This window comes from Eretmochelys imbricata, chromosome 9, assembly GCF_965152235.1.
Source record: "Eretmochelys imbricata isolate rEreImb1 chromosome 9, rEreImb1.hap1, whole genome shotgun sequence".
Classification (NCBI taxonomy): Eukaryota; Metazoa; Chordata; order Testudines; family Cheloniidae; genus Eretmochelys; species Eretmochelys imbricata.
This window is the reverse complement of record NC_135580.1, coordinates 88,062,244-88,088,550: the sequence shown is the minus strand read 5'-3', so window position 1 is coordinate 88,088,550 and position 26,307 is coordinate 88,062,244. Positions and strand designations below refer to the sequence as shown.

General features: G+C 42.5%; 1 protein-coding gene across 1 annotated transcript in view; it reads left to right on the top strand.

The window, feature by feature from the left end:
- Positions 1 to 11,046: 11,046 nt before the first annotated feature.
- XIAP (X-linked inhibitor of apoptosis) overlaps positions 11,047 to 26,307 on the top strand; it is a 50,455-nt gene continuing 35,194 nt past the window's right edge. The window contains exon 1 of the mRNA XM_077826346.1: positions 11,047 to 11,119. The gene's annotated coding sequence lies outside the window, so the exon portion shown is untranslated. The remainder of the gene's footprint in view (positions 11,120 to 26,307) is intronic.

Genomic DNA, 26,307 nt, shown 5'->3' with positions numbered 1-26,307 from the left:
TATCAATATGATTTTAACACAGTCCTTGAATTATATCATTAGGCCTTTTAGTTTGGACTAATTCCATTTTTCTGTCCCCTTTTCACACCTTGTCCATCAACATTTGTTGTTATAGGTTATTGTGACATCTTATGAATTTATACTTACTTCTTACAGTTGAGCTAACAATTAGGATAAATTTGTAGGCCCAATAATCACAACAGGTGTCAAATTCATTTGGAAGAGAGGGCTGAATTCTGTGTTTAATTACATCCATGTGTTGAGGTACAAATTCAGGACTACATACTCTCCTCACAATGCACAATGGATTGCTTACTGATATCAATGGGAGGTTCGCACAAATATCCTGGGGAGAATTTGTCCTTTATGTATTAACTAAGCTTTTAGTTATTTATTATTTATTCAGTGAGAAAATATGGTCCCCTTTGGCCACTGCTATTCCAGGCCTTTTTCTCTTCTTTTCCCATCTTTCTTTCTTTGATTCCCTCTCCCTCCCCTGTCTTTGTGAGTCTCTTCTGTTCTTTCCTCTGTATTTCCTTTTTGGTAGCAACTCCTTATTCCCAGTCCCTGGAGACTTCCCTCTCATCCTCTTCCTCATTCTGTTTGTTAAAATGATTAGTAATGAAATAGTTCATGTTAACAGTGAAGTGTCATTATTGGACCATCAACACTAAAGCATTTGCATCCATTATGCTCAGTTCACATTTGGAAGGCTCATCTCTGCAGCCATGAGGGCTAGAACTAATTAAAATTAAATGTTTTTAAAATTAAAGCTGCTACTCTACACAGTCTGTGGATCACATAAATACACCTTTCAGGCCATTTGTTTCACACCCTTGCACTAAGGAAGGATAAATGATGCCAGTCCAAGAGTCAGATTCTGAGAGCTGCTGAACACTCTCAACTCCCTTTGACTTCAGCAACTCTCAGAAGTTGGCCCTAAATGAGTTAACATTGCAAATGATGACGACTGAGGCTGTAAATGTCTCAGTGAATTAGAAACACAAAACAAAATCCTTTGTCTCAAGCATTAGGACCCAACCTTGCAGTCTTTGTTTGGAGAAAATCCTGGTTGATTTTAAGAATCTCTAGTGACTGTCAGACCTTTTCAGTAGAAGTTTTGCCTGTGTAAGCACTGCAAGATTGGACCTGAAGGTGTAAAGGAATGATCAACTTTATTTATCCATTTATTTAGCCATTAGGTGGCAGATTAAAGATCTCTTAAAGGGAATGCATCTTCATACATCTCTCTGGGATGGAAGCTATGTAACAAGTCCATATCTGGTACATGACATGGTGGGAAGGCAGCCTAACCGGTGCCAGAAGAAAACAGAAATAGAAGGAAAGCAGGAAAGGTTGCAAGCAGAACGGGGGAAAAAAATCAACATTTGCAGAATAGCTCTATATGCCATCCTTCAATGCCCCCAGAGAACTTCACCATGGATAGACCTTCAAAATGGATAGACTAGAAGCAGCATTTTGCAAGATTCTGCATTGCAGCCAAACTCCACAAGGAAACCAGAGATGTTCAGGTATCCTCTATAAGTTATGCTAAGGGAAGCAGGCAGAGCATATCTTTAAATCTTTTGCCTCTACTGAAGAGTCACAAAAATAACTATGAAAGGGTCCGGTTATGTTTGATGAATACATTATACTTCAGAGAAATGTGGTTTATGAAATGGCATGTTTCCACCAGAGAATTCAACAGAATTAGGGGAATCTGCTGAATCTTTTATCAGTGCTTTACGTGCATTGGCAGAAAACTGATTTGGGGCCTGTAAAACATGAAAATATTAGTGATAGATTGCTAACTGGCCTTACAGAAGATTGTCTTTCACAGCAGCTACAGTTAAAAACACACTTAACTCTACACACAGATATTCTAATAGCAAAGAAGTCTGAACTCGTGAAGCAGCAAAACAAACTTGCCAAACCAGAAACTATTTTAGATGCAGAAAACAGACACAGCATGAATGCTAAAAGTCATTATCATAAAACCTCTGAGGCAAGGAGAGAGAGCTCCGAAGCTAACTATAAAGCCTTTCAGACTAAACACACAAGATATGGGAAAACTCATAGCCTAAGAAATGTGCATCCAGCCAAAGGTGCAAGATGTAATGAATGCAGAAAATATGGACACTTTGCAGCTGTTTGCTGTACTAAGGCAACCAAGAAGCTGACTAATATTACAGACAATCAAGAGCCAGTGTTTCTGAGATCTACCACATGTCCTGACACAGGACCTGCCTGGAAAGGAAAACTGAATATCCATGGAAAAACTATTGACTTGATAGTCATATCAGAAGGGATTTACAATGACCTGCAACTCTTCCCGGAGCTTAAATCACCTGACACAGCCCTGACTAGCTCTGGAGGTATTCTGAACTGCATGGGCCAGTTCACCACAGAAACAACTTACCAGGACAAAAGTTTTGTATTCAGAGTGTATGTGATCAAAGACCAACAGCCTTCTCAGCTGCAGTGTGGAAGCCATTATGGGCCTTGTGAGACAGGTGGAAGAACTTGATGGAGTATTTAGTGATACTGGACTTTTGTAAGGAGTTCTAGTGCAAATAACCTTAAGAGACAATGCTGAACCATATAGCATAAGTACATCTTGCAGAATTCCTATCCCACTGTTTCATAAAATGGAAACTGAGTCAAAGAGAATGGAACAGATTGGTATAATTGAGAAAATCTCTGAGCCAGCAGCCTGGTGTGCCCCAATAGTACCAGTTATAAAGAAAAATGAAAAAAAATGCAAATCTGTGTGGAAGCAGCTGTGAAAGAAAAATATATCCTCCCAGGACAGGATAACTTCCTCCCCAAAGTCAAAGGATCTAGAGTATTCTCCAAGCTGCATTCCTTGAATGGATTTTGGCAAATTTCTTCAGCCACATAGAGTGCTAAACTGAGTACATTTGTCACACCTTTTGGAAGATTTTGCTGTAGAAGATTGCCTTTCAGGATTACCAGTGCACTTGAAATTTTCCAAAGAAATGTGGCAGAACTGTAAATGAACACAAATGGAGTTGTAGTTTTGATGTATGTTTCTTCAGTGAAAGAATACAACAAAACTTTCACTGAAGTTCTAAGCCTATTCAGTTTGTCTCGCCTAAAGCTAAACAAGGAAAAATGCCGTTTCTGCCTACCCCAAACAAAGTTTTTGGGACAAACAATAAACAAAATGTAATCAGTCCTAGCCCTGAGAAAGTAAAAGCAGTTTGAGAACTTAATCCACCAACAAATGCACCAGAACTGAGACATGTACTGAGGATGGTAAATTACAAGACCTTCCTACAGTGACAAAACCACTGAATGAACTATTAAGTCCAATGCATCACTTAAGTCCAATGCATCGGGCCGAGGGACGTACTGGCCGCCGCTTCCAGCAGCTCCCATTGGCCTGGAGCAGTGAACTGCGGCCACTGGGAGCAGCGATCGGCCGAACCTGCGGACATGGTAGGTAAACAAACCAGCCCGGCCCGCCGGGGGCTTTCCCTGCACAAGCGGCGGAACAAGTTTGGGAACCACTGCCCTAACGTATTGAAGGAACACTAAGGAAGTGACAAGATACTACTTCGTGGTACGTGCACTATTAAGCGAGTCAAATAGACTCATGATTAAAGGTGACTGCATTATAATTCCAAACTAAATGAGAGGAGAAATCCTAGACGTCATCAATGAAGGACATCAAGGCCTACCTAAATGTTGTGAAAGAGCCAACCAGTCAGTGTGCTGGGTGGGCATCAGTAAGGACATAACAAATAAAGTATCTGCATATGGACATTGCAGAACTAACAGATTAACACAACACAAAGATCCTTTAATAACTACACCTGTACCAGAAGGATCTTGGAAGAGGCTAGCTACAGATTTATGTGCATTCAGAGGACATCATGACCTAGTTGTAATGGATTATTTTTCCAGGTATATCGAAATAATGTACTTGAAAGACATAACATATTGCAGTGTTATTGAAAAATTTAATGCACTTTTGCTCATTTCAGTATTCCAGATCAACCAATGATGGACAATGGACCACAATTCACTGCACTGGAATGTACGTCATTCCAAATGAAATAGTATTATTATCCATAATACTAGCAGTCCACATTGCCCACAAGTGAATGGAGAGGCAGAGAGAGATGAACAGACAAGAAAATCCTACAGTTGGAAAATCCATTTCTTGGTCTTCTCAGCTACAGATCAACAACACAACTCCTGATGGGAAGACAACTCAGATTCTTTCCCAAAGTCAGAACAGTAAATCTATCTCCAAAGTGGCCAGATTTGAAGAAATTAGCTATATCAGATCAAAAGGCAAAAAGAGCTTATAAACACTTTTACAACAGGCATCACTCAGTTAGAGAACTGCCAGATCTGGTGACCATGTTTGTGACAAACTGGATGGAGAAAAAGGATGGAGAATTCCAGCTATTGTAAAGAAAAAGAATTCATTTCCCAGATCCTATGTGATTGAGACCAACAGTGGAGTGTTCAGCAGAAACTGTCAACATCTACAAGATGTCTGTTAGAAAGAACAATCAACAGAGAAAACTCTACAGGTGGTGGATGTGGACCAAGAAGAAGACTCAGACTCCAAATCAACCACAGCCAGTCATTGCAACTAATGGACAGCCAGATGACAAAGTTGTTATGCGTGCAGGTCGTGTACTTAGAAAACCAGTGTGATTCAGCTTAACAGACTGATCTGTACTGAACTTTAAAAATAGTTTGATAGTGTAAGTTTGGTAATTGGTAGGACTGTAAAACTTAAAGGGGGAGATGCAATGGAATGTTAAACTGTATTATAATGTTTAGCCACTAGCTAGCACCATGTGTAACATACCTTATCTGAGCTGAGAACAGCCATAGCTGGCAGCGTATTGAAGATATCTAAAGGCAACATATTGTCATGTGTCTTTCTGGGTGGAAGCTCTGTAACCAGTCCATATCTGATACATGACATAAGGTTTTTTTCTTTTGTTCTGAAGTGCCTTGAAATTAAGTTTGAAAAAAGAGATTTGTATTTACATTTTAAAATTCCTGTCATTAACTTGGTGAATGATGTAAGGAAATTTATTATTTCTATTATAGTAGCACTTGGAGGCTTCACCCAAGATTGGTACCCCATTATGCTAGGTGCTGTACAAACACATAGGCTATGTCTACATTTGAGCTGGGAGGTGTGATTCCCAGCTTGTGTAGATCTACCTACACTAGCTCTGCTCAAGCTGAAAGAAAAGGAGTACTTGTGGCACCTTAGAGACTAACCAATTTATTTGAGCATGAGCTTTCGTGAGCTACAGCTCACGAAAAATACCAGTGTAGTTGGGACAGCACAGGAGGCAGCTCGGGCTGGCTACCTGAATACATCCCATCCTGGCCCCTAGGTACATACTTAGGCAGATAGCCCAAACCCCTGCCTGTACTACTCTGGCTACACTGCTATTTTTAGCATCTCACAATTTTAACAGTCAAATCTCCCAGCTCACATAGATGCTAAATGTTGACTTAGCCATAATGAGAGACGGTTCCCACGTTAAAGAACTTTCAGTGTAAGGCCCTGAGCCTGACATACTTAGACATCTGTATAATTTTACATGTGAGTAGTCCTATAGACTCCCCCCAGATACTGGTCCCAATCTCCCTGTCCAGCCAGAATCTTTGGGGAATTTAGCTTCAAAGCTCCAGCAAGTCTCTACTGAGCATGTACAAACTGAGACTTTTCAGAGGCTTATAACTTGACCAAATTTGGGTGAATTTTCACTTGGATAGCAAAAGACAGATCCCCACAAAAAGCCAATTCCCCTGCCAAATTTCAAGTCTCCATATCAAAGCATGAGAGCCCTCAAGCTTCCCAAACAAAAGTTGGTTACATTATTTTGCCATGTTAAAAAATTCTATTTTCCATAGCCTCATTCTCATGAAATGCCTAAATTGTTTTGCCTGAAACTTTCCAGAATAATTCAGTTTGAGACATACACCAAGCTGTAAAAATGTCAGCCCTAATGGTTAAAACTTGGCAAAGTTATAAGCAACTGAAAACAGCATAGGTGCTGGAACTAGGTGTACTGCCATACCCCCTGGCTTGAAGCGGTTTCGATCATATACAGCATTTACAGTTTGGTTCAATGGCTCTCAGTACCCCCACGATAAAAATTGTTACAGCACCACTGGAAAACAGGATCTCATAAAGGAAATGTCAGGCAACCTTAATAATAGAGGGTGCTACCATCTGTGCCAATAATAATAACATAATCCTGTATTAGAGATAAGGAAATTTGGTGTTAATACAGTCAAAACTACACTGAGAACCACCTCCAATAGACAAATTCATGTTTTCAGTGACCACTTAAGAGGTGTTTCCAGAATAATTTTATCTGAATGTTTATTAAAGACCATTTTCTACTAGCCCACTGACATTTGCAGAACCCTTATGTGGCAATTTAAGACAGGTATATGAATTTCATAATAAATACATATAACATTTTGCACTATTATAACACCTTTCATTTGAGAAACTCAAGACATCAGTCTATCAACAAGTGGTAACTAAGGTCCCTATACCCAAACCTTTACTCATGTAGGAGTATTCATGGGAATGAAGATGACACGTGTAGTATTAGTAATGGTTTCGACAATCAAGCAGACCCTAATACTATACCATTCAATACAATTCAACTTTATTTGGGAGAGCATTTTGTGCACCACCTGTATCCCCAGATGCCTTACATAATGAAATGAAGAAGATGCAACCCTATAATATAAAAAACCAGAAGTGGAGGGAGAGAAAAGTGAGGCCAGAGATTTTTTCAGGTGAAATTTGAAAACAGGGGCTGTGGTGAGAGACTCCTCCAGATTACAGGGGCTGCAGAGGAGAAGGTTCTTGTGCCAACAGTGGGGAGGGTCTATGAGGGGAAAGGTGCTAAATGAAGGCAGGGAGCAGAGTTCAACCTACAGGCATGCAAGAAGTTAGGTGGGTTGAGGTCATCTGCTGTAGGGTTACCACCTTTGAAAGGCAAAAAAAAAAAGGCACCCCTCACAAGGCAAACCCATCACAACGCAAACCCCCAACCACAAGGCAACTCTGCAACCCCCACTTCAATAGCCACTTATAGTATCTAGAAGCAGGTGTTCTCAGGAAAAAAATGTTGGTGACCTCACAGTGCGGCCACCAACTCTTGCTGGTGGCCACTCTCACACTTTTTCCTAAAATACTTAATTAGCTTTAGAGAAAACAAATAAAGATGCACGTATACACTTCCAAATCACTGTAATTTATTTATTGCTAACTAGTAAGTCTGTTGTGAAAAGTGATATTAACAAACATACAAGTATCACTTTTCACAGAAGACTTACTCAGCCCTGCCAAGCCTGGGGACAAATTAAGCCCTGGATTGGGGGTCAGGGAACCAGCAGGGGCTGGAGCCCGAAGCCCCGCAGCTGGAGGCTGGGCCATGCCGCTGAGCAGCTTCAGCCCAGGGCTGGAGCCCGAAGCCCTCAGCCAGAGCCTGCTGCCCCACCACCCCAGGGCTGAAGCCCAAAGCCTGAGCCCCACTGCCCCTGGGAAGATGGGGAATTCACTGGCTGCCTTCTCCTTCGGCATTGTACCCCAGGTGTCTCCAAAGGGGGGCAGGGCCCAACCACTGCTGGCGACCCCAGCAATCAACACCAAGGCAGTGCATCCGGAGAGCAACAGGGAGTCGGAGGGGCTGCTATATTGCCCCCCCATCACAGCCCAGAAGGCTGTGGCCGCAAGAAAAGCCCCTGGTGGCCGCATATGAGAAACGCTGATCTAGAGCGAGAACACATATAGATAAGATTGATAACGTTGCATGTCTCCTCACTCTTGGGTGACTCAAACCCTCTCTTACACACATGCACAGCATGCTTGCGTGTTGGTGGGCAGACAACTGCTGTATTACCCACAGTTTATCGCTTAAACTGCAGAAGTGGGAACACTGTATCATCTTTAGCTAGACACAGAAACTTTTAAAGTAAGACATCCCAGTGTATTGTGATAATGCAAATTTTTAGCCCCACGTAAAAAAACACAGCAGTTTAAATTATTTTTTTGGCAACTAGCAAATCCAAAGACCCAAGACACAGAAAGGAAAGGTCAGAGCAGGAAAGGAGCTCCCAGTCTCCCCAACACACACTAGCTGATGGGGGGGAGGGGTAAAGGGAGCAATTGCCCATGGGCCCCTGCCGCCGCCACTACCATGGTAACAGCGGCAGCTGGGAGCCCCAGGCCCTTTTAAATTGCCAGGGCAGGCCACAGGGCTCCTAGTGCATGTGGGTTGGTACCAGCAGCAGTGAAGGCAGCCAGGTGGGCATGTGGAAACCCTGGCTGTGCCAGAAAAGTGCACTCAGCCGCTCAACCTGCAGCTCGCTGGGCACCAGACAGTGCAGGCACAGCACCGCCCAAATGTCAGGCAGACTGCGTCCGTGCGGCTTGTGCGCGTATGCACCAGCTGCCGCACGTAGTCCAGCTCCGTGCCCATGGGGTGAGGCCACGCTGGGCCAGCATGGGGCCCGGCTCCAGCTTGCCCTGTACAATGCGCAGCGGCAGCCCATTGGCTGTTCTGCCCTGCGTCCCGGAATTGCTGTGGCCTGGCCAGTTTGCCCCTCCCAGAAAGGGCTGGATTAACTTTTTGTGGGCCCGGCACCAAACATATTTGTGGGCCCCCATTGGGGAAATAGGGCATGTGATGGGGGCCAGTCCGCAGAGCGAGGGGCTGGTTGAGGGCAATGAGGCATAGCGCAGCAGGAGTGGCCCCATGCAGCCCAGCACAACAACACTGTTTACAAACCCACAACTGCTAGAAGCACACTGGCTCGCCCAGCCCTACACTGCCAGCATGCCCCTTCTACACTGCCCCCCTGCCCAGTGCCCTGCCCTTATGCCAGCACCCCCTCACCTACATACTTCCTCCACAAATCCCTATGCCCAATGCCCCTGGACCCACTATGCCCAGCACCCCCTGCCAGAGACCCCTCCTGTTGACCTCCCACCACAACTGCACAGCACCATGCATATGATACCCCCTGCCCAGCTCCCACACCCAAAGATCCCTACTGTCCAGCACCCCCTTCATAGTCCCACCATCACAGCTGTACAGCACCCCATATTCCTGAGGGAATTCTGCATCGAATTCTGTGCATAATATTTTAAAATTCTGTAATTTTTTTTTTTGTACAATAAATAAATGTGGAAGTTCCACCATGGCAGTGGGGAGCACAGGACACTGAGGTGGGAGAATACCCCCCAGGACAGGGACTTGGCAGTGAGGCTGAACCTGACCTTGACACAGCACAAGAGCCATGCCTGCCACAGAAACTTGCCAGATGTGGGCAGGGAGACTCAGCCTGGCAGCAGGATCCAAGTGCAGAGGGACTTAGCGTGGGGAATTCAGATGAGGGTAAGATGGTTCTGTGTGGGGCAGTCTGGGTGCAGGCAGCTCAGTGTGGGATCTGGATGCACAGGGAGGTTCCAGGTGCAGGGGCAATGGGAGTCTGCAGGGGGAACCAAGTGAAAGTGATTGGAGCTTGGTTGGGGAGGGTGTAGGTGGTTGGGGCTCAGTGAGGAGGGTGTTTGGGAGGAGGCTCATCAGGGTGGTACAGATGTAGGGGAGGTGGGGCTTATCAAGGTGAGAGTTTGATCGGCCTGCTTGGAGTCCCAGCTGTTGCCAAGGCAATCTGCATGCTAGGCCCCCGCTTCCCCTATCCCCTTCTCTTCCCCATCCCATCATAGGTGCTGACTTTTGGTTTTGCCAGTGGGCCCCGCATCCCGGCTCTGCCTGCTCCCCCAAGGCCCCAGCCCCACCCCTTCCTGCCTCCACTCTGTCCCCTCCCCCAGATTCCCTCCCACTCACTCCTTTCTGCCCCCTCCTGCCTTAAGGGCAAGGTGTGTGTGTATGTGTGTTTGGGGGGGGGGCTCAGCTCCCCCCCCAACTGGCAATTTTCAGTATATTTATGCACTTTTCATATTCTATTTATTGAATGTGTGTCTGTCATTGGTATCTTAACGTCATCATTAAAATAGTAATGAACTACATAATTACATTATCATGAATTACAGTTTATTAAAATCATTACACTCAGCTACAAGCTGTCTTCACTAACAGCCTAGTTTATAGACATTACTTTCATTCTGCTTCACACCTGCTTGGGGCCTCTTTGGGAGCTGCGGGCCACTGATGGCAGTGGAAAAGTGGCAGCTGCGAGGGACAAGCAGTGCGGAGTCTTCCCCCTCTCTTGTTTCTTCTCTAAGTCCTTGCTCCCCTTCCTGATGTTTCCCCCTTCTTACTTCCCATCCATGTCCCTTTTCCCATCTCTCTCTCTACTCTCCCCTCCTGGTGGCTCGGTCTAGTGCCTGGCCCACCCATACACTCAAAGCGCAGAGGAGGCTCCCTCTCCTTGGGGTAGGAAGGGTTGCCTAGTGGTTAAGGCACAGCCCTGGGGGCCAGGTGTTCTGGGTTTGGTTCTCTGCTCTGCCACAGACTCCCTGCTTAGCCTTGGGAAAGTCACGTCACCTCCGCGTGCCCTAGATCCCACCTGCCAAATGGGGCCAGTACTAACCCTGCCTCCTCGGCTAAATCCATTCATGGCTGTGTCAAGATGGGGAAAATGAACATACCAAGGCGGACAGATTTGAGCTGAATTTCTCCAGAGCCCTGAGAATGAGAGCCAGCTCCACACGGGGGGGGACGGGAGAGAGGGGGGCTCAGGCCAGCTCGGCACAGAGGGGGGTCGGCGCTTCAGCCCCGCAGCTTCTGCCGGGGTCGGGCCTTCCTCTCCCCCAAGCTCCTGCCGGGGTCGGGGCTCCTCCCCGCAGAGCCCTCCCTTCCCGCTCTCCACTCGGCCAGGCACTGACCCTGCGAGGCCAGCAGCAGCCGCCCCCCTTGCTCTAGTGAGCGGGGCGGCCCGGGCCAGCCAGGCTCTCCACCTGCGCTTCCCCCTGCCGCCGCTAGATGTCGCCCCACGCCATCGGGCTCAGGGCCTCAGCCCCCGCCCCCGGCAGATAGGAGGCCGCGAGCCGCCATCTTCTCGCAGGCTTCTTGACCCGGGCGGCGTGCGGGGCTGCGGGCGGCGGGTTAGCGGAGCCCGTGCGGTAAGTTTGACATGGGGAAGGGGCCGCTGCCGCCTGCTAGCTCCGACGGCAGGGGACGGGTCAGCTCGGAGACGGGGGGTCGTCTCTGGGCTCCCTCTACAGGGGGCGGGACATTACTTCCCCCCCTCGGGACAGTGCCGTGGCGGGCAGGAGTGTTCCCGCCCCTCCGGGGGTGTCGTGGGCGGCGGGGAGCTTTACTCCCTCCCCCCCAGCCCCTTCTGAGCAGGGCACGCCCGGGAGGGCGGGGCAGAGACTCTGATCCTGACCCCCCTTCTCAGTGGGGTTCCCCGGGGGCGTAGGGACTCTCATTTTCCCTACTGCTGGTGCAGCGTCAACTGCATCACACTTTTTTTTTTTTGTTGATTTTTCAAGACACCCCCCCCCCCCCAAACACACACACCTTCTAATACTTTGTAATATGGAAACAAACTTGTAAAATTAAAGGACCCACAAATCTTCGGGCATTACCTGATTTATGGACACCCCCTAAGATCCAGCTTGAGTCCCCCAGAGAGTTCTGTTACCTGGATAAACTGGAGCCATCCTAAGGTTCCCTCACTTCTCATTTCCAAGTGTGGCATAGGGGTATAGAGCCCTCGGGATTTATCTGCATCCGAAATTGCAGGGCTGTGTTGGACTTGGCACATGTCTCGCCTATCGCTTTACTGCATTAACCAGTGTGTGTGTGTGTGTGTATATATATATACATACCGGAGAGGGAGAGGAATTATTTATGCTCATGACCAATGTGGACACAAGAACAAATGGATATAAACTGGCCACAAGGAAATTTAGGCTAGAAAGTAGACGAAGGTTTCTAACCATCAGAGGAGTGAAGTTTTGGAACAGCTTTCCAAGGGAAGCAGTGGGGGCAAAAGATCTATCTGGCTTTAAGATTAAACTCGATAAGTTTATGGAGGAGATGGTATGATGGGATAACATGGTTTTGGTAATTAAATATTCGTGGTAAATAGACCCAATGGCCTGTGATGGGATATTAGGTGGGCTGGGATCTGAGTTACCCAGGAAAGAAACGACATCGTGCACCCACCCACGGGGAAAGGGACTGAGAGGCTTTCCCCATTGGACTGTATGAACTGGAACCATAAACCCACTGAACATTAAATACCCACCAAATGAGGGTAGACCCATCCCCGCCATCGTAGCCACTCACTATATTCCGCACCTGAATATAGCCGGTATGTGGATAGCTTACCCCCATATATCAATGTCTGTACTTTGACCGGTTAAACTTTTACCCCCAGTCGGGGAGATTGCAGATTTTTATGTAATTCTTACTCTACCAGCTCCTAAATCGAATTTCGCATCCCTTGATAATCTGTACCTTATCCCCTGACAACCAGAAACTTCTACGCTTGAACTCTGTACTGTTTCTTATTTCAACATTATCTTAATAAAATTATTAAATCTGGCTGATGAATCTTGCCCATATGCTCAGGGTTTAGCTGATTGCCATATTTGGGGTCGGGAAGGAATTTTCCTCCAGGGCAGAGCATGTAGCTCTGTAGCATGGGGCACGGGTCACTTGCTGGAGGATTCTCTGCTCCTTGAAGTCTTTAAACCACAATTTGAGGACTTCAATAGCTCAGACATAGGTGAGAGGTTTTTCGCAGGTGTGGGTGGGTGAAATTCTGTGGCCTGCGTTGTGCAGGAGGTCGGACTAGATGATCATAATGGTCCCTTCTGACCTTAGTATCTATGAATCTAAGTACATAATGCATTGCATGCCATTTGTCCACACGTCTGGAGTACACCTGACTTTTCAACCTCATTTATGCCTCTGGTTTATCTGTACTTGTGTGTCTCCCTATTGGCTTAAAGAAAAGGAGTACTTGTGGCACCTTAGAGACTAAACAATTTATTTGAGCATGAGCTTTCGTGAGCTACAGCTCACTTCATCAGATGCATCTGATGAAGTGAGCTGTAGCTCACGAAAGCTCATGCTCAAATAAATTGTTTAGTCTCTAAGGTGCCACAAGTACTCCTTTTCTTTTTGCGAATACAGACTAACACGGCTGTTACTCTGATCCCTATTGGCTTGTAGCTCATTTAAGGGTAAGGTCATTTAAAGAGTTGCTTTTCTTCCTGTTAATCTTCCGGACCTGAAAGGTTGAAGAGTTATAACAGTAACACTTCTGTATATGCAGCTTTTTATCAAATATTATGGATATTTATTAAATAGCTAAAAATGAAGAGGATTAAAGCAGCAAGTAAAATAGTATGAAATCACAAGCAAACTGGTGTGTGTCATAAGCCAAAGTCTCTTTGAAATGAGGAAATGTTTTCAAGATACTGCTGTATCAAAGACAACAAAAAAAGTCAAAGTTCACTTTGAAAAGGTCTGGTTCAATAAAGTCTCAGAACTAATGTTTTATAGCTCACAAGAAAATAAATTTAGTCAGGGGATTGCTTTTTTGAAATCCAGTTCTAAGGGTGCTGATATTTCTATAGCGCAAGGACAGGAATACTTTTCTTGGTGAACCTGCCTTTCTAGAGGCTTTAGCAGTCTCAAATAGCAAGATCAGAGAGACGTTTTCTATTAAAGCATTGGCCATTGGAAATTACAGAGGGGTAAGACTGTTAATTATGGCTCTGATCCTGCGACTGGCTCCTAAGTAATCATGCTATTTAATTTTTTGTCACATAATTTATTTTCGTAAGGTAATAAAAATATTTGAATAAACTAAATTCTGATAAAGGTTTTTGGGTTTGAATCATTTTTTTAAAATTATTCATAAAAAAGGTGTTTCTATACAAAGAAAACCCCAAACAGGATTGTTTTAACCATTTTCTTAGCAGGCTTCAAAGTATCTACAGTGGAAACCCTCAACTCCCATTGGAGTCAAGTGCACAACTTCACTTTTATTTAACAGGATAACTGAAACCTCAGGTTTTGGAAGTTTGTCAAAATGTAGCTCTCTGCCAATGGATAACCTGAAACTTGTTCTGCTGACCTTCATATATAGTAGATTTTCTGTAAAAGAAGCTACAAACTGTTTACCAGTTAATGGGATCTGAGGGTGCATGGTCCCTTAGAAAACTTGGGGTAGCACACAGGAAAAAAAAATCAGTTTAGAAATAAGGATGAAAAAGATGATTTTGAACAGATAAATATTACATTTCAGAAGACTGATATCTAATTTTCTGATGTCATTACAGGATTAATAACCAAAATAGAGGCTTTATTTTGTTTATAGATTACTAAATTATGTGCCATTAGAGCAGATAAAAAAAAATCTAAGAAATCTTGTGGGACAGTATAAAAAGGAGACTCTAAGGTCTTCCCCTATGGGGCAGGAAGAAGAAAGATTAATCACAATTTTGTTTCCTTTTTCTTGATCTGATTCCGTTTACTTATTTAAATCTAGTTTTGCCCTTCAAAATTCCTGCAAATAGGTGAAATCTTCTTGTGAAGGTATTAGTATTTCATCTTTGAGAGTCATTAATTTGGAATTGAAAACATGACCATGATTTCACAGTAAACACAAAAAAAAGACCAAACATTTCTAAAACACCTCTCAGATTGGCAGGGTCGAAAACTGCTCCTGCTATTCTTTTAGGAATAAATCCCACTGTTAATCTATCTGCTTTGTATGAACTTTATTGGGTTTTCTTATAGAGAGATGGAAACATATAGCCTTCCTTGTTCAAATTAAAATAAATATGTATTTCCCAAGCTTCTCTGCCAGCTCCCTGAGCAAAGAACGTAATAATTGTTCATATTCTCTCCAGCTCTTCTGCAAATTTAGTTCGAGTCCTGATACAATATGACACAATATAGATCTTTGCAATTTGCAAATGTAACTCAAACTTTCATTCAACAATTCTCGAGTCCTTTGCACCTATACCCACTTTCTCCTGCCAAATCCTTTCTTCGTTTTGGCTCAGCTACCACTCTCCTGATTCCTTCTATTTCTGAGAGATGTTTCAGAGTAGCAGCCGTGTTAGTTTGTATCTGCAAAATTCCACTGAATGCATCCAATGAAGTGAGCTGTAGCTCACAAAAGCTTATGCTCAAATAAATTTGTTAGTCTCTAAGGTGCCACAAGTGCTCCTTTTCTTTTTGAGAGATGTTTGCCATTTACAAGATTATTTGCGTAGTCAGGTTATGTATTTTTCCTGGTTCATTCTTTCTCTCTGATTTTTCTCTCCAAATATTTCATACTTTTATTTTTAATTCACGGGTTTATTGTCTGATGTTTAGATTTTTGTGCTGGATGTGCTATAAATGGGTTAAATAAATATTTAATTATTGCTTTTGACACAGTTTTCCACATTTCCAACTGTTTGTGTAAAATTGTATTTCCTTTAAGGGTATTTAATTTTGTCCTTGAATGTGGTTTTAGGGATAGAACTGCATAAAATCTAATTTATTACTAGAAATCCTACATTATTTTATCTCTTAAGATCATTAAGTCCCTAGAAAATATTCATATGGGTTTTACTGTCTTTTTAATGTCAGTGTTTATTAATATGAGAGATTTCAGTTTAATAAAACAGACTATATTGTTCCTAATCTTCTTTTAAAAAGATGCAGGCTGAGCACCTCTCTTTTGTCATGTTACTTGAAAATAACACTTTCCAAGGAAGTGTTATCATTGTAGAGCATTGAACAGAACATGACTTCTATCCTAATATATAGGATGTTGTTTTGTTGGGCTTTTCATTTAAGGAACAAAAACAGTTGGGAACTCCAATTCTGCCAAGTTTAGGCCATCTCGAAAAATACCAAAAACCCCTTACCAAGTCAAAATGTCAAATGGATTATTCTTCCTGCTGCCTTATTAAAGGCATTGAAAAAATTATATTTATTTATGAACTGGGTTTTGGTTTTCCTGTAGCCTGTTAGTTTTTCTTTCATATTGTGATTGCAAATGTAAAAGGCTGTTTTGTTTTTATATGGTGCAATCAGTAAACAAAGATTAATCTGGATTTTTTTTTTTAGGATTTCTACTTGCTTCCTTTCAGAGTAACAGCCGTGTTAGTCTGCATTGGCAAAAAGAAAAGGAGTACTTGTGGCACCTTAGAGACTAATAGATTTGCTGTAGCTCAGGAAAGCGTATGTTCAAATAAATTGGTTAGTCTCTAAGGTGCCACAAGTACTCCTTTTCTTCTTGCTTCCTGTAGCTAGCTACATGCATGGCTTGTGTTTTTGTTTGATGTTACTCATGGAACACTAACTACTTCTGTGACAGAAAACTGCACATAGAATGTCAGCCAAACTGGTGAACAAAGAAACAGGCCAGCACTAGTTCCGGAACTCTGGTGACTTTGCCCTGTGTTCTTAGAAGTAAAAGCAAGAAGAGTTTCTAATGACTGCTCCCACTGATATATGAGAAACTTTTAAAAAGATATCTCTGTTACTGACAAACATTATCTGACTGGTTTGATTTCTAATATTTTGGTTGGTAGGCTTTATTTCAGGCTGCTTTGCACCTGCAAAACCAATCCAAGACATGTTTTCAGGGCAATTCAGTATGCAGTCCTATTAGGGTTCACTGTTAGCTGAACTATCATTAGACACTAAAGCACTAGTCACATTTTCTATCTGTTGATAACACATCTATGGTAGGTGAGGGTGATGACAAGGAAATGGGGTAAGAAGGGCATGAATGTCCAAAGAAGGGCAAGAGTTCAGACAGCAGAGGGGAAGAAAGGGGAAAAAAATGTATTCCTGTATTTGAATAATAGAATATCAGGGTTGGAAGGGACCTCAGGAGGTCATCTAGTCCAGTCCCCTGCTCAAAGCAGGACCAATCCCCAATTTTTGCCCCAGATCCCTAAATGGCCCATTGAATATCACAACCCTGGGTTTAGCAGGCCAATGCTCAAACCTCTGGGCTATCCCTAGAAATGGTATCTTATCAGGTAGAAGTATTGACTGAAAAATCCAGTTCAGGGCACTCATGGGAGGGAAACAGGAGGACTGAATCACCTGACATAAGGTAAACAACCAAAAAACGTTGGGGCATGACCATTATGTTTTAAATCAGCACTTGACAAATCTACTTGTCCAGTCACCACTGGGGATAGGAAACTTTACTTGGTGTATTGGAGATTCATGCATTAGTTTTGTAGAATTTAAGAGCACTTAAAAGTAAGCTTCCAGGCCTTGTGAATGTGAGTAAAACCAAATAACAGAGCCCCAATTTCTTGTGAGCTCCTGAGAGAGGTGTAAACTGCCTCCATGCATTTTAGGGGTGTTAATTCTGTTGTCTTTCTATATCTGTCTTACAGAAATCTGAAAAATATCTGAAAAATCCACACACTGAGCGGTGTAGCTATATCAATGTAAATTCCCAGCATAGACCAGCCCACAGATCAGACAAGTTGTAGAGGGTAAAAACATAGTCCCTTCTTGGTTTTGGCTTTATTCACAGGAATAAAGGAATTCGAAATGAAACATAAAATCCAGCCCAAGTCTTTTCCTCAGGCTTGGTTGGTCCCTGAATTCCTTTTTCAGGACTACTCAGCCTCTGCTCTAAAGTAGCTTTATGTAGAGAATGATTCCCAACTCCCTTTTATCTCTGTAGGATAGTGAGCTATCTGTAGCAGAGTCAGTAGAACCCACTAATCTTTCCTAGGAGAATCAATGTCTACTAAAGGTATGTCTTCACTACCCACCGGATCGGCAGGCAGCAATCAATCCCCGAGCGCTCTCCCGTTGACTCCTGTACTCCAGCGCCACGAGAGGCGCAAGCAGAGTCTATGGGGGAGCGGCAGCAGTCGACTCACTGCGGTGGAGACACCATGGTAAGTTGATCTAAGTACATTGACTTCAGCTACGTTATTCACGTAGCTGAAGTTGCGTAATTTAGATCAATCCCCCCCCCCCCCCCCCCCCCCCCCCCCCCCCCCCGTGTACACCAGGGCTAAGAGAGTGGGATGTTTCATGCATATACTGCCAGCCTGTTAGTTCGGAACTTCCAGAAGGCTTGAAATATCCCAATCACATAGTCCAAACTGCGTTCACTTTGAGCATAGGTGACAATTTTGTTTGTTAGCCTTAAATTTTAGTCATTGGTGGAGAAATCCACTAAATTTCTGAAGTGTATTCTACAGGAAAAGAAAGTTAAATGAATAACTGCTCTGTCTCTATATCTTTAGATGGCCATTTACTTGTTGCCACATACTGTCTTGTGTCTTATGTAAAGCAAAACCACGACACTCCCTCTGTATGATCAATGTCTGGCAGAGCTTAAATCTTTTCCCCAAGGGGCTTAGGAAAGTGTCTCTCAAAAAAAGTAAACACATTTCAAGAAAAGTGTTTAACTGTGAATAAAGTAAAATAAGAAATTATGTAAAATATTCAAAGAGCAGTTGTGTAAATTTGCACAGAGGCATGTAGTTAATGCAGTTTAGGGCACTGAGCTGGCTAAATCATTCTTAATCTAGGTAAACCTGCTGCTTAGGAAGGAAAACACTCACAATTTTTCATGAATTTGCGCATTCCTTGAACTCAAGAAGACATAGTTGAGCTAAGATAATAGGTCCAAATGCAGACTTGTACATTAAACTTTTCTGTGCAGCATAAATATATGATTAAATAGCAATTGATTCAATACTTTTTTGAGCTTGAAAATGAAATTGGGACATGATGATAAAGCTAAAAACTATGTGGCTCCAAAAGAAGAAATAAAATTGCATTAATTTATCTCTTTGAAAACAACTTAGTGATGACTAATACATCTACCTAATTGACGTGCTGATCAGTTGTATTTTACCATTACTCCCTGTACTACATTTCGTCTGTGTTATACCAATAAATTAAAAACCATCAGGATCTTATTAAAGGGGAAAAGGCAAAATACCACATTTATTGTGAATACAGAAAGAATCATAGTAAGCAGTTAGTTATAGTTATAACATTCCATTCGATCTCATATTCATACACACACACACACGTGTTCTGCAAGGTTGTTATCATAGTTACCAGCTTTAGAGTTGCTCATGCCAACCCACTGGCCAGGTGGCCTGGATGTGAGGAGGGAGCAGGGCCTTGTCAGATGCTCATCTGATGCTCCTGGAAGTTGGTTTGCAGAATCAGACCCCCCAAAGTTCTCACTTTCTAGAATCTATTTTTATAGGAATTTATTCCTATGCCAGTCTATGGGAATTGCTTCATCATGCTGTTGCTGAATCAATCAGCAGATAGCACATTCCTGACGGCTCCGTGCTGCCAGATGTTATCTTGTTCTTTGGTTCTCCCATTCTTGAGGCTGTTGGGTGGATTCCAGTGTGCCCTCCGGGAGTCCTCTGGTTATTTCCACTTGACGCCTTCTTCAGCCCATGGACACTGGATTCTTAGGCTGGCACCTCCCTGATCATTCAGTTATTATCCACACCAACCATCCATCCACATACATCCTCTGTCTCTATTTTAATCACAATTGTTAATGCAACAAAAGGGCGGGGAGTCTCTGGGTGCTGTTTCTGTTGTTACAGAATATTGCTTTGAGTCTCTCTCTGTGTGAATTGCTTTGAGAACAGACTCTGTCTTAGAATGTACTAACGCAATTAGCAGCTTGCAAGTTTCACACACAGAGGGAGAGAAACAGTACCAAAAGCCAAGAGACCTCTTAATTAGTAATACCCTGGAATTTAAACTCTGGGGAATCAAACTCATTTGATTTTAATACAGAACTTCTTTAATATGATCCAACATAATCCCCCTCTTCTGCAGTTTCCACGGTATGCATCCGATGAAGTGAGCTGTAGCTCACGAAAGCTCATGCTCAAATAAATTGGTTAGTCTCTAAGGTGCCACAAGTACTCCTTTTCTTTTTGCGAATACAGACTAACACGGGTGTTACTCTGAAAGATAATCGTCAGTGTCACTTTCTATGTAGCCTATTCAAAAGAAGGTACTGTGAGGCAATTTGAGTTTGTGATTCCAGTTCATGCCACATACATGATCCTAGTGATTTATCTATGAATGAATGTGTGAATAAATATGAGATTGAATGGAATGTTATAACTATAACTAACTGCTTACTATGATTCTTTCTGTATTCACAATAAATGTGGTATTTTTCCTTTTTCCCTTTAATAAGATCCTGCTGGTTTTTATTTTATTGGTATAACATTTGTGTGGTCTCTTCCTTCTTCGCATCTCCCCTATCTACTACTTAAACCATCTGTGTGGGTTTTTTCTCTCTCCCTTCTATCCTTTCCTGGCATTTCTCACCATCACAGATATATTTTCCATATATGCTGCCTCCTTGTTACTTATGGGGAAACTTATCCAATTTTGGCCTTCCCCTTAACTCCACCCTTTTCACCTTCTGCACCTTCCTCATGTTACTATCTCTGCTTCTCTAGTCTTTACTTCATCAGTCCCCTTCTCATGCTTCATCTGGGATTCATAGTTGTTATTATTTTTTTAAATGCCAGAAAGCACCATTGTGATCATCTACTCTGGCTTTCTGCATAACATCGGAATGCCTTTTCCCTCTCCAAAAACATCACTGCTAGCCATGGCTTCTTAATTACTCACTTCATACATTTTACTGCATCAGAAACATGAATTCCCCTTTGAATGACATCACCTGTACAGCAGTTCTCCCCGAAGGCGGCCTCTTCTCTCAAATATAGCTCACTCCAAATTGTCCCCAAAGGACGTAGTGGGGGGGATTATCTTCTCCTGACGTCTGCACCTGCTGTACAGCTTCTCTTTGAATATCCTCCTTTGAGCAACACTTCATCGGATTCCTGGCTATGTGGAAGGGAGAAATCATCTAACATTCCACCATCTTCCTTCCTTTCAGAGTCTGACACTTGGTTCTTCTCTTTCCTTTATCATAATCTTCCACCTTCATTCATGGCAGTTGCAGCTTCTGCACTCTCCACCAGCCCCTGAGCTTCTGCATTTTTGCTCTTATATTCTCATTTGACATCTCCCATCACTGTGGTCTTCACCCATCAACCTTGTCTTCACTAAACACCAGCCTAATAGGTGCTTCACTAAGTACCTGTTATCTTTCCATCATTGAGCTCCCTCTTTCTGATGATCGCCTCATTCATCATTGTGCACTGGCTCATGTCTCCTTTTTATCTTGGCTTTCTGCGATGTCTAATATGTGAGTGTTCATAGTGTCTCTGCCACTTTAGTCCTGTATTCTGCTCTCTCTGCCTGTGGCATCTGTGTGTCCACCGCCTGCTGAATCTCTACTGCTGTGAACTCTTCTTTCTTTTCAAAGGGTTGTCTCAGCCTGTCGCAACTACACCTATCACTAGCTGACCCCCAATATCTGTTTTGTCTGTTCTTGTGTCTCCAAATGCCTCTGGTGAAAGTCCCATGGCTTTGCAGACTCTCCACTGTAAATTTATCCTCTCCTAAATTAGCTCTGCCATCTTCCTGATCAACTAGCACTAGTCCTGCACTCATTGACTACCATGCTCACTGTCTCAGCTTGCTACCTTTCGTGTCCTCCAATGTACCACTTGTGTACAGCTCTCCTGCATGTCAAATCTTCTTTCCATACCTATCATGCTTATCTTATTGTTGATACAGCCAGTACTCCCTGTCTCTCAGGTTCATAACTGTGTGGTCATATATGACTTCTCTCTTTCATGGGTGCACACATCCCTGCTATGGCCGTATCCTGCCATTCCTATATAATTGCAAAGATCTAGATTGGAATTTGGGAGACCCAAGTTCAGTTACTGGCTCTGCCAGAGGATTCCTGTGTGAATATAGGCAAATCACCTATTTTTTGGGTTGTTTTCTTCTCTCTAAAATGGGGATAATATTTCCCAACTTTGTGTTTTGAGGGATTCAATGATGAAATAGTAAGTAGAAGCGAACATACAAATTACATAGAGAATAAACATAAAAGGCAACCTCAGGTTTTAAACTTTCATATTAGATAAAATCCCTTTCCTAATAAAAAGAAAAGGAGTACTTGTGGCACCTTAGAGACTAACCAATTTGAGCATAAGCTTTTGTGAGCTACAGCTCACTTCATCGGATGCTGTAGCTCACGAAAGCTTATGCTCAAATAAATTTGTTAGTCTCTAAGGTGCCACAAGTACTCCTTTTCTTTTTGCGAATACAGACTAACACGGCTGTTACTCTGAAACCTTTCCTAATAAAGTTACCTATTGCTTTAAGACAGTTTCACAGCATACCCGTTTATTGTAGGAGCGATCCAATATTCACAAACAGCCCTCTGTGTACAGACTATCCCTCAGGTTCTGGATGAAAATTTGCAGTCCCAAGCCTGGTTTTAAAGTATTCCTCCCCCCCCCCCCCGCTGTCCCTCCCAGGCATGGGCTATGGTAGAAAATTAAGTGAGATTAACTACATTGCTCAGAGGTGTGAAAAATCCAGGGTTTTGAGTGGTGTAGTTAAACTGGTTTAACCCTGGGTGTAGACAGCACTAGGTTGTTGAAAGGATTCTTCCATAGATCTAGTTACTGCCTCTCAGGGAGGTGGATTACCTACGCTGATCAGAGAACCCCTCCCGTCAGTATCTAGGTAGTGTCCACACTGAAGTGCTAAGTGTACTAAATCCCTGGTGACTCATGGTTATTCAGAGTAGGGAAATTCCCTCTTGGCTTGATAGCCAGGATGTCTGTCTTCCTTTTCATGCCTTTTTTCCTGGGCTGGACAATGGATGGTTACTTGAAGCTTGTTTTATGTAAATACCTGACTTGGGAGGTGTCCCTCCCTGCTTGACTGCTCACCATTCTGCTATGAGGGGTAGTTGTACAAATTATGACTAAAAACAACCAGGAGTCAAGTTGGCACCAACACGCAAACAACAAGGAGTCCGGTGGCACCTTAAAGACTAACCAATTTATTTGGGCATAAGCTAGAAGAAGTGGGTTTTTTACCCACGAAAGCTTATGCCCAAATAAATCTGTTAGTCTTTAAGGTGCCACCGGACTCCTTGTTGTTTGCGTGGATACAGACTAACACAGCTACCCCTCTGATACTTGAAATTATGACCAGTTTTCTATATACATAAATAAATACATAGATTCAACCACAGACTGTAAACATATCTCATAATGACCATCTAGTTGAGAGTATTACAAGCTTTCCTGAGACCTTATTCTTTTTATACATTTATAGTACAATAGTACAGTATGGAATCAATTGATTCAAGTTTTCATTTTTGGTTTAAACCTTCTGTTCTGCCCTTGGTCTCTGGACCCTCATTGTCACAGTGAATATACACCACTTTCTGAAAACCAGATCTCTTTAATAAGCCTTAAATTGGGCATCTAAAATTACAAGTCAGTTTTGAAAATCTTTGCTTTACTAATCAAAATTAATGTGGAAACTATTATTAATTAGATTACTTCTCAGTTGGTATTTTGGGGTGGGGAATAGAATGTACTCTGATTCAGGTTTCTTGTCCAATAGATGTGATCTAAAAAGGGTTGCTGATAGTAAATTAGTTCTGTAGCTCTGACCTCTGGTAGATTGTAAAATTTCCTTTCCTTCCTCTATTTTTCTGTCAATAAGAATTTAAAAATTGCAACCTGTTTTAGGGATTAATTAATGGAGTCTCTTCTCTCCTCCACTAATCTAATTCTGAATTTGATTATGGGTAAGTGATTAGATGATGACTGGTAGAGTCCTGCAAATCTGCAGATACCCACTATATATCTGTGGACAATTTTTGCATATCGCAGCTTTGATACGGATACAAATTTTGCATCTGCGCAGGGCCCTAGAGGTTGCAATGATTGGATGATGATCAGGGATTACATCATATAGGAGGGGAAGTCACAGCAACAATAGTATGATATAGGATATTTCTATTATCTATTTTTTATCATTGCATAACTGTCCAATGGGATTTATTGTTGATTGCTGGTCAGCACCCAGCAGTGCACCCTCAGTGGGTGACAAAGGTCATTAGCATTTTAGCTCTTTTTATTAATTGGGAAATTTTCAAATCTAAATTTGGGAGCAAATCCCTCTTTTAGAAGTGAAAAGTGTAACACAGGGCATGTACCACTTACGTTAAACTGTTATAAGAGAACCTGGGATGCTCCGAGTTAGTTTTGGGCTTGAAAACTATCCAAAATTTTCTTAACTGGAGCGACAACATATATTTAAAAAAATGTGTTTAATGGGATCTAGATACTGAAGTCATAATTCTGTCTAGTGTTGATGACATTGATGGATATAAACTGAAGGTATATATTTCTTGCCAGTTAATCAACTTTGTTCTTCATGTCATGTTCTGGACAATTTTCTGTTTAACCAGGAAAGCAAACTTCAGTTTGAGTACTTAACAGTTGCAGTTTTAATAAATTACTTTATGTGCAATATCCTACTTAGGATCAATCAGTAATTTGTGGACGCTGATGGGTATACTGTAATCTTTTAAAGTTTGCAATGAATATTGCGGTTTCTCTTAAATTATAACGAGTTCTATTTAAATATATTCATGACATAGCAATCTCTGTTTGTGATCCCTAGATACAAAGATGATTTTAAGGGTTAAATAAAATTGACCTTTGTTATGAAAGTTACTTTTTGTCTGAATTTTACTTCTTCTTTTAATAAAGCTGCCACACTTCGGTCAGTATTTAAATCCTACTCATCTTTTTGCTTTGTGCTTATTCATGTAACCCTGTGCAGGATTGAGCCCTTTATGAAGCCAGTCTGTCTTGGGTTGCTCTAATTAAAAGCTGATTCACAGTCCATGGGAAAAATTTTAAAGCAAATCAGTCCCTTTCTCACCTAACTTGTTAACATAGCTCATCTGTTTGTTTGGCATAACTGATTCCAGCTCAGTATCTCGTTCATTCATCTGTGATTTCTGAAGTTGAAACATTCTGTGCATTTTATGCAAAGCAGAAAGTTCTGTGTCCCTTGTGTCTCAAATTCATAAAGCTTGTTCATCCATAGTTCTACTATTTAAATCAATTAGATTTAACACAGGCACGTCCTGATGCATTGTAATTTCTTCTATCTATTTTGCAGTGTCTGGCAACCTGACTTAGTGTGCTGCCACTGAAAAATATAATTTGTATTCAGAACCTGCTATGAAACAAACTAAATTTCTTCTAATTACATTTTAGTATATAATGGTATCAGCTGTGGGGGAGGGAGTTGTTGCTGGTGTGGAGGCAGGGTGGCTGTCTGCTGAGTTTGACCAACCAGACACAAGGGCCATTACAAGAGTCCAGCGTGGAGCTGTGTGGTCATGGGGGAGGCTTTGAAAGCGTACTTTAACAGTCTCAGCCACATTAATGTGCTGTGCTTGACTGTGCTCTGGCCCTGAAGGTTTGTGGGTTTTTAGGAATGGTGTCGTACTTGCTGTACATTTATACATTGTCGTATAGTGAACCTATGAATTATTGTATTTTGCTGCACATTTATAACTATTACATTATTTTTAATTGAAATTATGACTTATGCAGTGTACATTTGCTTGTACATTTCCACATTATTGGGTGTTTTTCTAACCTCTTAGTTTTGTGGTGCTGGACACTTTACAAGTACTGGGTGCTTTGAGTACGGCTATGCATACTTCAGTATGTGTGGTAAACTAATAACGGTTATTTTAAAAAAAATTTTATTGACTGACAAAAGCAGTCGGGGGGGGAACCCAATGTGTAAATAAAAAAGGACAATACAAACTTCAAAACATAAATTAACTGAATGGAACTTTAAATTTAGAAAGGCAGCAAATGGTTCTGTCTCTTTAAGTGCAGAAATGCAGTCCATTTTGGCTACAATTATATCAACTGTGACTTTCATAGGTTGGTGTATGTGAAGCTGTGGTTAACTTTACTGTCCACCGGTCTGCTGTGGTGGGGGTAGGGATGTAACCCATGATGCCAAGTGGATTGTTGAGAGTTGTAGCGAGCTACCACCATGGAGTTCACCAGCGACTGCAAGGGTGGCAAGTCAGACCTGTGATTGTTAGACCTGTAGGTCAACTAGAATCTGCAGCATTTGTGTTTGCTGCCTGAGAAGTTCCATTATGTCCTGATGCATCTCCCACTCCCTCTTCTCATGGGATTCTTGGATCTTTATACACTTTCTCCTCTCCTTTCTATCCCTCTTCATGCTGTCTACCATGTTGGCCCACTAGGCCCTGAGTTCACAACAAACGCAACATGGGCTAACAGGATCTCACTGAATGTATTATCTCTAGTCCTCTTCTTTCTCATCTGCGTCAGAGTCAGGCGTTCTA